The following is a 12665-nucleotide window of genomic DNA, read 5'->3' as shown; positions in this document are numbered from 1 at the left end:
GAATCAGGGTTTAGTCGCAGTCGATGAATACGAGAAGCTCTTATTCAGCACTGCGTTTTCCATGGCATTTTTTGGAGCTTTTCGGGTTTCCGAACTGGTAGCTAGGTCCAGGGAGCATCAAGAGTCTGGTTTGAAGGCAGAGCATGTCAGTTTGTGCGAAGGGGTTGTTGCCTGTAAAATAGTTAGATCTAAGACTGATCAGAGTGGCAAGGGATCATGGGTATAGTATATATATATTAACGAAGCAGTCAAGTAGTAATATCTGCCCGGTTAAATTAGTGACACGGTTTATGACTATAAGACCTCAGGCCTGCTTGTTTTTGTGCCACTAAAACGGCATGCCGCTGCCGAAATATCAATTTTCAGCCATTATGAAAAGGACCCTGCAGTCACTAAATCTTGACAGTGCTATATACGGGACTCATTCGTTCAGGATTGGGGCGGCCACATCGGCGGCCTTGGCTGGATACTCTACCGAGACCATAAAAGCACTGGGCCGTTGGAAATCTACGGCTTATAAATCTTACGTCAGGATTGACAGTGTTGATGTTTAATTGTTATGTTAATTATAATTTTGCCTTCACAGTTTTTCTTTTTCTTATTTTCAATCCTCTTCTGGTTCTCTAACCCACCCCTCTACCCTTCCCCACCCCATCTTCTCCCTCCATTTGGTGGGCTACCCTGGGCTTTTCAGCTCGTTGCTTTGAAGCGGGGGCGCAAAGGGATTTTCACCCGGGTTTCCCTGGGCGTAAGTCCTGATTAGTGGTGTGCTGCCGGGGTTTTTCCGGGTGTTGTTTACCTTCGCCTGGGTGGCCTGCTCCCCATTTGTATCTATCTTCCCCGATCCCTCCCTGTGGACCAGTTATTTCATCTACACTATCCTTCTCGTGCTTTTATGCTAAGCCTGGCCTGTCTTCCAAATTATGGTGGCATAGTTTTAACACTGGTTTTCTGCTTTCAGGTGATGTTGTTGGGCAGAAGGGGATTAGGCTGGCCTGATCGTATTCCATGGTTGGTGAGGCTCATTAAACAGCAAGGCCCACCAAATGTCCTGGTAGTGCATGCGGGAGGCAATGATCTGGGGAAAGGAAAGTCACTAGAGCTCATTATTGCGATTCGGGAAGACCTTAGGCATTAATCCCCCGGCTAGCATGGAGAACGACTATCCCCTTAAAAAAGATGACTGTTATGGTCAGGAAGCTAAATAGCGCCATTCGAAAGGTAGTGCGGTCATTGGAAGGTTTAGTTATCGATCACCCGGGCTTAGGGGTAGAGTCACCTCAATTTTTTAGATGAGACGGCGTACATCTAAATGGAAGAAGGTATGGGGTTGTTTATAGATAGTATTTGCGGGGGAGTGTCGGTGTATCTCGCTTAGTTGGTGGCGGGCTGTGGCGTCTGTGGGGCGCAGCGGGGTAGGAAGGCACTGCGTTCAGCGGCTGATTTGTGGGCACACAGGTAGTTGTCGTAGGTCACTGCCCCCCTTTGGGGCACCAGTAACTCCCTTTTTGGCCCTTCGGTGAGGAGGGTCCCTATCCGGCTCGGTGAGGGAGGGCAGCGTGAGTTTTAAAGGGGCAGTCAGTCTGACGCCAAGTCAGCGCAAAGTTATGATGGGATTTGATCCCCGTGGTTGTGGACATACGGCGGTTTGCGCCAGTCCACTCATGATAGTGTTATCAGCTTGAGAGTTGTTTCGCAGTGCCCTTTCTCCGCCACCATAGGTCTAGTTAAAGTTAAAATCATAATAAAAGTTCTGGCAATTTTTTAATAACTTATATAAGTCTCCGTGTGTTTATTTGCATGCAAATGTCTAGAATTCTAAGGTTGATGTAAGGTTTACGGGAAACATACACAGTGAGCCCTTTATCTGCACTTTACATCAAAGGTACCTAACTAGATTATAATTTTGTGGGAATTGGGGTTGATTCGAAGCTCACTGATGAACTGGCTTTTTGCTGTGAATTACATTGGCTCTTTTTAGTGTATTGTCTGGCACCCTGAATTGGTGTGGGTCTGATAAAAGCACACAATCCGGGGGGGTCAGCGCTCATTGCCATGTATTAGCTGTAGAAATACCTCAGTTATCCAAGAAACAGGTGGACCGATCAAATGAACCATAACTGGTTTCATGATCCAAGGACAATTCCATCTTGCCCCACTTTTCTTTTCTGCCACTGCTATGTGCCAATGTGTCCTAGATGTGGTAGGAACTGCCGTGTGTTTGAGTCATTGCTCTGTCGCTTAGCATCCAGCCAGGTCGCTGCAGTATTTTTTCCGAAAGTGTATGAAAATAATAATGTGACCTGTGAGGTGGTGAAAATTGACTGCAAATGACTTGGAATTAGTGTTATTGAGGTTAATAATAATGTAGGATCAAAAAAAGAGCAAAATTATGTGATTTTAGCATATTTTAGGAATTTTTCTAAAAAAAATACAGATCCAAAACACACAAGGGCGGTATTGCCAAAACCAAAACCAAAGCACAAAGCTAAGCCAGATCCGAAACCAAAACCAAAACCACTTCACGGGGGTCAGTGAGCATATCTAGTTTCCTTTGTAAGTTAGGTTTCTAAGTGAGGAGTAAGAAGAACAGAACATTCACAGAAACAGTGTTTTATTAGTGACAGTGAGAAAGTTTTGCAGAATCACCCATAGACCCCCTCCCTCTGAAGGAGCAGAGAGTTTACAGTTAGTAACGTCTGTGAGAGGTTTGAAAGGAGTAGTACTATGCCATTATATTGTATTTTGTGTGCAGAAAGAGAGATAAAAATAAGAAAGTATTCTTTTAATTTTTAGAAAGCGTGTTCAGAAATGTAAAATAATAAAATAAATACTGTTTCTTCACCAGCACAGCACACTGTCAGATAGATAAAAGGGAGGGGCAGCCTTAGCCCAGGAGTGAAGATAAAGATCAAAGAGCTCTGCTTTTATCAGGTTGTAATAAATAAATTAGATCAAGGAATCCCACCCAGCAAGACTTTATGTAGTGAGCTAAAGAATATATTGAGAGTTTTAAAAAACATCCTCTCTCTACACCATACTTGCCAACTCTCCCTGAATGTCAGGGAGACTCCCTGAAATAGGGGTGATCTCCCACACTCCCTGAAGAGTCTGGCATTCTCCCTGATGCTGAGCCAGTACAAGACGTGGTTGGCTTCGTCATCTGTGGCATGATGACACAGTTCAGAAATTGTGTCCTATGTCCATGTATTGATGTTTATGGAGGTGGCTATTTTCATGGAGACCAAGATTTAATCAAAGACTGACAGATAAGACAACATGACTTCAGTAATGGAAACAGAAATGTAAGACGCTTCAGTCTCTAGAGATTCATTAGCTGATTTTCGTTAATGCACAGTTGCCTACTCTCCCGGAATGCAGGAATGTCCAGGAGACTCCCGCATTTCTGGGAGACGTCCCAGGAGAGCAGGGCAAGCTCCTGGTTCTCTCCCACCCGCAATAGATAAGTGGAGGGTGGGGGTGGCTTAATGACGTAAATATTGCATCATGTAAGCCCCACCCCCTGCTGTGATTAGCCAAAATTGTGACAATCATTTAGGGGCAGTGCCAAAATGATGCGATTCGTCAAGCCCCGCCCCCACACACGCACCTCCCCCAGGATCTCCCTGAAGCCAACAAGGAAAAGTTGGCAAGTATGCTCTACACCAGTCAGTTGTTACATCAAAAGTTCTTATTAAATTAGAGAAAATTAAAATGACATGATGGTGGATTCCCAAATTTTTCTGCTTGCATTTTTTGTGCAATTTTTTTGTCCACACTGCAATGATAATTGGTCATATTTTAGAAGAAAAGATGAGATTGGTAACTGCTAATATTATGTTTAGGAACACTGGCAAACTGTCTTGGCATATACCCCTAATGCTGATACACGATTTGTCGAAGTTGGGTCTTTTTTCTGCCTCACTAGTGGTCGAAAGTTGCCCGGTGAGTATCTTTTTAGACTCTGGGGGTACATTAGAGGTAACATACCTCAAATGTTTATTTTGTTCTTGTATGACAAATATTGACATGATTTTTTATTGCTACTGATATTTTATATGAAAATTGCATTGTGATTCACCTAAACAAGCCAATGTTTGTTAAAATTCGATGATGATATTTCTGTTATTGTACATACATATGTAATTATAATTAATGCATTAAAACAGATATTCTCCAAGGTAGAGTACCTCTCTCTCTGTACAGTTATGTTTATGTACTCCAGGAAGTTCTGGAACCATTATCACATTTAACAGTACATCTGATTTTGAGGTTGCCTGTCTGATATAAGTATGCAAAAGTACCCCCCATTTCCTGTATACCATCTTCGCGCCTTCCTCATATTCTCTTTTTTTTTGCTAAATGCAAACATTTTAAATAAAAACCATTTCTGGGAAAAATAAGATATTTTTATAATCTGGATTAGAAAATGTTAGATTAATGGAAGTATTTATTTTTACCATAGAATATACTTTAGAATTGCAAGGAAACCTGGGAAAATGTAGATATGCTCTGGGGACATGCAGAAGCAATCAATGGGTTCTTGTGAGATTGGTCAGATCTTTCTCTGTGACAGTTTAAAACACATATCAAATGTAGTGTTCTCTGTGTTTAAACATTTATGAAGTACTAAAAACATGTTTCTTTTTAAATATAAATTTTGATTGCCCAATTTATAAAATAACATAAGGAACACTGGGTAGCTAATGGATGTGCCAAAATTGATTCTGAATTCTGGGTTGATCCGGTGAGATTGGCTGTGTTTCGAAAAATCACTGCTCAAGTCATAAATGGTTGTCACTCATAGTGTTTCTTATAGTGGTAAGGAAGGAATGATTAGTACAGTTAACAAATATTGGTTTGCTCCTGGGTTTTTCTACCACTGACCAAACCATTTGGAGTTCATGCCACACATGCTTGCAAAACAACCCAGGCAAACCTCAGGTCAACATCTGGTCATCTACCAAGAACTCAATATCCCTTCAAAGTATTGCAGGTTGACTTCATTTGGCTTCTGAAAGTTAGACTCTGTGAATATATACTGGCATGTGTTGATTTATGGATACATAAGAGCATGGCTATGTGCAAAGTCCACTGTGTAGGTAACTGCAGATAAAATATTAACTGAATTTGTTTGCAGATCTGGACATCCTTTGGTACTTTCCGCTGTTAGGGGGACAACTTTTACTGCTCAGGTCACACAAATAATGTGTAAAACTTTAGGGATAAAATAAAGACTTCATACCAGAGTAAAAATAAGCCTGCGCTCGGTATATCCCATATTGTATATGGTAACAGCTTTGTGGCAATATAAATCCCGTATATGTATACAAAACAATAGACAGTTGTCAGTGCTTATCCTTTACACTGCATATCTGTGTGTATATAGCAAAATGAAAACATGAGGTATTTCTTCATATTTTTATTAAAACATTTAAGCCTGCACCCCAGCATCAAGGGCACATAATTTTATACAGGTCCTACACTGACCTATATGCTTTAAACACCATTAAAATGCAGGTAAAATCAGAGGCACTCACCACCCAGGTATAGGGGTCTACATCTAGAAAGGGCTGGCTTGTGAGCCACACCCAAATGTGCCTTAAATAGGCTTGATGGACAGCTGCTATGACAATATACCCCCTACCATCCACAAAACAGTGGTAAGGTAGAGAGATACAATGGAACTATAAATAAATAATCTTACAAAGGTCCAGAAGCAAGCACATTTGCCTTGGCCTGATGCCTAACCCTTGGTGCTTTTCGCTATCAGACCAATGCCTAGAGATGCAAATAAGTTATCACCCTATGATATCCTGTTTGGAAGACCAGGTAACATTGGACTGAATCCCATAGTCCCAGAACAAGTGTCTCTTCAATTCGGACAATACTTGTTAGTAAAGAATGTAAAAGAGTTACAAACCATTATTGTCTTCAATCATAAACGGTTTGCTAACTCCTTTCCCAATGAACCAAATGTGCACTGTTATATCTTGGAGCCCGGAGATTTGGTCCTCATTAAAAAGTTCCTGAGGAAAAGAGCCCTCTATCTGAGGTAGGACAGACCATACCAGGTACTAATGACTACACCTACAGCTGTAAAGGTAGAGGGTAAAGATTCTTGGATAAACACATTGCATTGCAAAAGGATAATAAAATAACAAAAGGGAGGTGTTGACAAGTATGATCAAACCCCAATCCCCAGTGACAGCACTACCCTTTAGCAAGGAGGCCATAATAATGCCCCAGTGTATGTGTTACCACTTAAGATGGAAAAGAGTACTCATGAAGATTAAATTTGTTAATCTGATTACAACAATGGCATTTGCTTCTGCAGCAGGTACTGAAAACAATATACATCAGCTTCATTTGGTTACTGCAAATTTGACTAATTCAAATGATTGTTGGATGTGTACTCATATACCTATCTCTGCAGAAAGGGGTATTCCATTGTATGGTATTCCCACAGTGCTAGGAGAAATTAATCCAATTCAGGAATGCAACTCTATGTTATGACCAGAATATGTACAAAATTATATAAAATGAAAATTCCAGAATATATACATATATGCAAGGGAATTTGAGAAAACAGGAAGGTTAGTTATTCCTTGTAGTTCTGCATAACAAAAAGACAGTTGTCAGCGCGTTTCCTTACACTGCATATGTGTGTGTATCTTGCAAAATGTAAACATGAGGTATTAGTTCATATTTTTATCAAAATATTTAAGCCTGCATCCCAGCATCAAGAGCACCTTTTTATATGCAGGCATTTATATTGCCACGCATATAAAGTCTAAAGTCTGATACATTGGCTCTCATTGGGGTGTCCGGGCCAGGCCGAGCCCAGCGTTATCACGAATGGCACTATGATAAAGATAAAACCTGTCAGAATGCTGAGCTTTCCAAAATTTTAAAGAAATGGCGGCGGCCTGAGTAGAATTCGCCTTCTCGGATTATTGAAGTTCTGGCGATAGATCACTGCATTCGGGGGCTGAACCGCGATCTGCAAAGGTGAGTGCTGTATCAGACCCACAAACTTATGAAGGGATTGCCATAGTGGTGGTTTTGTGTGCTACAGCAAATGACTAAAGAGCCTGCATTCATGCCAAAGCCGATGCCATGTCAAAAGCCAGGTTTGACAATCCTTGCTGCAGGGCCCAATAGAAAAACTGCTACGGACAGAGGGCCAGTTGCAAAGGTGACTAATCTGAAGTGCTTCGAATTTGGTGAGCCAGGCCACTTTAAGGCAGAGAGTCCTAAACTACCAGGACTGTTCTGTGGCACATATTGGGCCTGCTTTCCCAAGCCATATCAGGAAGTCCTTGTTTGTTCCGGGTGATGGTGCTAATCAACCAAAACCTTGCCTTGGCCTTTGTTGACTCTGGAAGTGAACTTTTGTTGGTTTCCAGCCCTGCCTTACCCGAAACCATAACTGTACATGGGACGACTGAGGAGTATGAAAGACACTTCTGCCAGTCACACTCAAAAACCAAACAGTTATGGTGGTAGCTGCCATAGCACCTAAACTCCCATATCCACTCATTTTGGGGCAAGACATCCAACTGTTTAATGAGGTCCTCAGTGAGTTGGTCCAGCCGAACATGCCGGCAACTGATGCAACAATCGGAAGACTGGTCTTAAAGGAGCCGTATAAGATTCCACAACATCTGGACCTCGATCTTTGGGAACCCTCAAACCAGAATACCATCCTTGGAGTCACAGCAGGACTTCCACAAAAGCATCCACCTGCGGGAAAGCATGGACAGTTCAAACTAGCATTGGCTGGTGATGTCACAAATGAGCCTACCCCGTCTGTCAGTGAGGATACAGACTGGTCATGCAATATCAATTTTGTTTCCTCTGCAGGACTTTGCTCGGGACCAAGTAAATTATGCCACTTTGGAACATGATTTTAAAAGGGTGACTGAGGTGAATGAGGTAACGAAAGCCGCCCAACCTGCAGAAGGTATACCATATTTTATTGTCAAAGCTAATTTTCTGTACAGAGTTGCTATTATACAGGGTAGAACAATTAATGGTTCCTCAGGTCCATGTACCCCTAGTGTTAACAGCAGCACACACACACGTCTGTGGGGGACACCTGGGGGAGAATAAAACACAAGAACGAGTTCTGCTTAGGTTTTACTGGCCCAGTGTACACATGGCAGTGAAAAAGTATTGCCGGTCCTGTCCCATTTGTCAGAGAACCTGTCCCAAACCCATGTACAGGGCACCTCTCATTCCTATACCAACAGTACAAGTTCCCTTTGAATGTATAGCCATGGAAAAATTTGCACATGGGCACCAATATATACTAGTGGTGCTTGACTATGCATCCAGATATCCAGAGGCAATTCTCTACAGAACATAAAGTCCAGCACCATAGCTAGAGAACTTGTATTGCTGTTTACATGCTTGGGAATACTCAAGGAATTTCTCACAAACCAGTTGTTAGGCTCTTCACACCTCCATGTACCATCCACAAACAGACGACTTGGTGGAATGCTTTAACTGCACATTAAAGCACATGTTCAGGAAAGTCGTGGCTCAAGAGAAAAAAGATTGGGACACTCTTATTCCCTATTTGATGTTTGCCATCCATGAGGTACCTCAAGCTTCAACAGGGTTAAGTCCCTTTGAGTTATTGTTTGGAAGACAGTCCAGGGATATGTTAAAGGAAGGGTGGGAGCAGCAAGGTTCCAGGGAGCCAAATCTGGTACAATTTGTGTCCCAAATGTATGAGAGGCTAGGAAAGATAGGGCCTATTCTACAACAACATGTTAAAGAGGCTCAGGAACAACAGAAGAAAAGTTATGACAAATATACTGTTGTTCGATCTTTCAAACCTGGGGACAAGTTTCTAGCCCTGGTTCTTACCAAGGAAAACAAACTTTTCACCCATTGGCAGGGTCCATATGAAGTTCAAAAGGCTGTTGGTCCTATCGATTACAGGGTCCGCTAGTTAGGTAGGAGAAGGGAGTAGCAAATATGCCATGTTAATCTCCTTAAACCTTGGCATGATGAGGAAACCTCTCCTCGGGTAGGGAGTACTGCCATTGAAAAATCTAAAGTGCTCATAGAGCCAGCTCTGCGCTATTATCTTCTAGGCAGAGAATTCACCTTAATAACAGACCATGCACCATTGCGGTGGATGCAGGACAACCGTGAGGTAAATGCCAAGGTGACCCGCTGGTTCTTGGCCCCACAACCTTTCAAGTTCTCAGTAGAACATAGACCCAGGATGCTACATAAAAATGCAGATGCCTTGTCATGAAAATATGCGCTCCTCGTGAACTCCACATTCCTCTACTTGGTGACACTAGGGGGAGGAATCTGTAACAAAGGGAGGCATTTAGCTGGCAATGTGCAGAGAAAGCATGCAAGCACAGTAAAACATATGTGCAGTAAAGCACCTAGATTGAAGATAAACCAGGTGAAGATTTATGTGTTACAAACAATAGTTTAAAGTTTGGCTAATTTAAATAGTTTGAAATGTCCTTCCTCACAGTAAACAGACAGGGTGTGTCTATGTCAGGGCAAACAGAACATCGATGGGAGTTTCCTCTTAAAGGGAAGTTGGGTGTGTCACCTGCCCATCAAGCTAGGACTGTGGGAAGAGTGTCATGTATAAAACCTTGTTTGTTTCATTGTTCAGGGAGACCAGCAAGGGGGAGCTGGTCTTTGTCTAGCAGGCTTTTAAGCTCTCAAGAAACAATGTGAAATCTGTATGGTGTCAAATACATTTACCATCCTGACATTAAAACTGCATAAAAAAGTTTATATATATATATATATATATATATATATACATATATATGTGTGTGTATATATGTATATATGTGTATATCTGTATATAATGTATATATGTATATATATATATATATATATATATATATATATATATATATATATATATTTATAGTGTGATATTGTAAAACTATAAATAAATTCTCTGAGTGTGCAAGTTTGACTCATACCAGATGTAGAAAATAATATAGCTCATCTCACAGAAGTCCAGACCTTCTACCATAAGGGGATTGTATCATTGGTCCCACATATCCGTACTAGGAATTTTTCGTAATTAATAACAGGGATGGAAACGTTGGAGAAGACGACACACTTTGACACGCTTTCAAGCTTGTTAGCTTCTCAACCTCACTCGGAACTGAGTGAGGTTGAGAAGCGGTGGCTAAGCGGTTAGCACTTCTGCCTCACAGTGCTGGGGTCATGAGTTCAATTCCTGACCTTGGCCTTATCTGTGTGGAGTTTGTATGTCCTCCCCGTGTTTGCATGGGTTTCCCCCCACACTCCAACAATATACTAGTAGGAGGTTAATTGGCTGCTATCAAAATTGACCCTAGTCTCTCTCTCACCTGTGTGTGTATGTTAGGGAATTTAGACTGTAAGCTCCAATCAGGCAGGGACTGATGTGAATGAGTTCTCTGTACAGCGCTGTGGAATCGGTGGCGCTATATAAATAAATGCTGATGATGATAATGACATATATATATATATATATATATATATATATATAAATATGTGTAAACCACAGTATAAAGGTGCAGAGAGGGTTAAATCTGCACGCGCAGAGAGAAGGAAACCATGGTCAATTAAGTGGTCAGTCAGAGCAAGGCCTGACAGGAGGCTTAAAAAGCTGGGTTTGATCTGTGTGTGAGAGACTGATGCCAACAAGTGGCTAGTGACCAGTTAGGGACCTAACTGTGATAGCCAGTGTTTAGGGTTATTGGATTATGTTTATTGCTGTGAATGTTTTATTGCTGAAGACACTGCCAGTTTATCCAACCTGACAAGTAAAATAAACGTCAAAGTGCTTCAGAAAAACCTGTGTGAGGAGCCACCTGTTTACATGCTTTTCACAAGTGGTGTCATCATGTAATGAGCAAAAGACAGCTAGATCATTGTTGTCCCCCAAGCCAACAAATCCAGGATGGTGAGTTATGCAAAACCTCCTTACTACATTAATTGTTTGCTGCATGCAAAAGGTGTTGCAACCTCTGAACACAAAAGCAAATGCATAAAGTTTTTTTTGTTGCTTGCAAGTACTGCAAAAACCTGCTTATTTCAAATGTTTGTTTGCAAATGTGTATAACTGTTGACTACAAAATCTTTGCTGCTAATGTGAGGAATTTATAGGGTACACAAACCTTTATCACAAAGCAAATGTGTAAGACTGTTTATTACAAAATCTTTGCTGCAAATGTGTGGAGTTATTTAGGTGATTCAAACCTTAACCACAAAGCAGGTGTATGAAATTGATTGATGGTTGTTTATTGTAAACTACAAGTGGCATACAGCCTTTCCCACAAACAAATCTGTTTAATTTATGCTTAGGGAAGCAAAGTTTCCTTTTCCTTCACACCACAATAGCAAAATGCAGGAACTCTTGAGGGCTCTGGTGAATGTGACCACTAGGCAGCAGAAACAGCAAAGGGCATAAAGGGCTCACTGTGTATGTACCCATAAACCTCACATCACCCTTTTAAAAATTCTAAACATTTGCATGCAAATAAACACACGGAGACTTGGATAAGTTATTAAAAATTGGCAGAACTTTTATTATGAGTTTTATTTTAACTAAACCTATGGTGGCGGAGAAAGGGCACTGCGAAACAGCTCTCAAGCTGGTAACACTATAACACAAGTGGACTGGCGCAAACCGCCGTACGTCCACAACCACAGGGGAACAAATCCCGTCATTACTTGCGCTGAGTTGGCGTCAGAGTGACTGCCGGACAGGGACCCTCCTAACCGAAGGACCAAAATGGAGTTACTGGTGCCACCCAGGGGACAGTGACCTACGACCAACTACCTGTGCGCCCACAAATCAGCCGCTGATCGCAGTGCCTTCCTACCCCGCTGCGCCCCACAGACGACGCAGCCCGGCACCAACTAAACGAAACACACCGAAACTCCCCCGCAAATCCTATCTACAAAGAAACCCATACCCTCCTCTGTTAGATGTACGCCGTCCCGTCTAAAAAATTGAGGTGACTCCACCCCCAAGCCCGGGTGATCTATAATTATCCCTCCCAGGGACAGTACTACCTTTCCGAATGGCGCTATTAACCTTCCTGACCATAACAGTCATCTTTTTTAAGGGGATATTTGTTCTCCATGCCAGCCGGGGGATTAATGCTGACCAACCAATGAGGATATCTGGCCAAGCCTCGTGAATTCGCCTTAGATCTTCCCGCATCTCAATAATAAGATCTAGTGACTTTCCTTTTCCCAAATCGTTGCCACCCACGTGCACTATTAGGACATTTGGTGGGCCCTGATGTTGAATAAGCCTCACCAACCATGGAACAAGATCCTACCGGCCTAAACCTCTTCTGCCCAACCATCTTATTATGGCGTCCTCGTGATTCGGGATAACATTAGACCTGGGATGGCCAGCGGCCCAGAAAACAAATGAATGCCCGATAATCCACACCATCTTAGTTGGAGCACTCTCACCTGGAAGCAGAAAACCAGTGTTAAAAACATACCACCATAATTTGGAAGACAGTCCAGGCTTAGCATAAAGCACAAGAAGGATAGAATGGTGGAAATAACTGGTCCACGGGGGAGGATAAGGGAAGAGAGACACATACGGGGAGTAGACCACCCAGGCGAAGGTAAACAACACCCGGAAAAACCCCGGC

Source organism: Mixophyes fleayi, chromosome 8 (assembly GCF_038048845.1).
Source record: "Mixophyes fleayi isolate aMixFle1 chromosome 8, aMixFle1.hap1, whole genome shotgun sequence".
NCBI lineage: Eukaryota > Metazoa > Chordata > Amphibia > Anura > Limnodynastidae > Mixophyes > Mixophyes fleayi.
Note: the sequence above shows the minus strand (reverse complement) of the source record.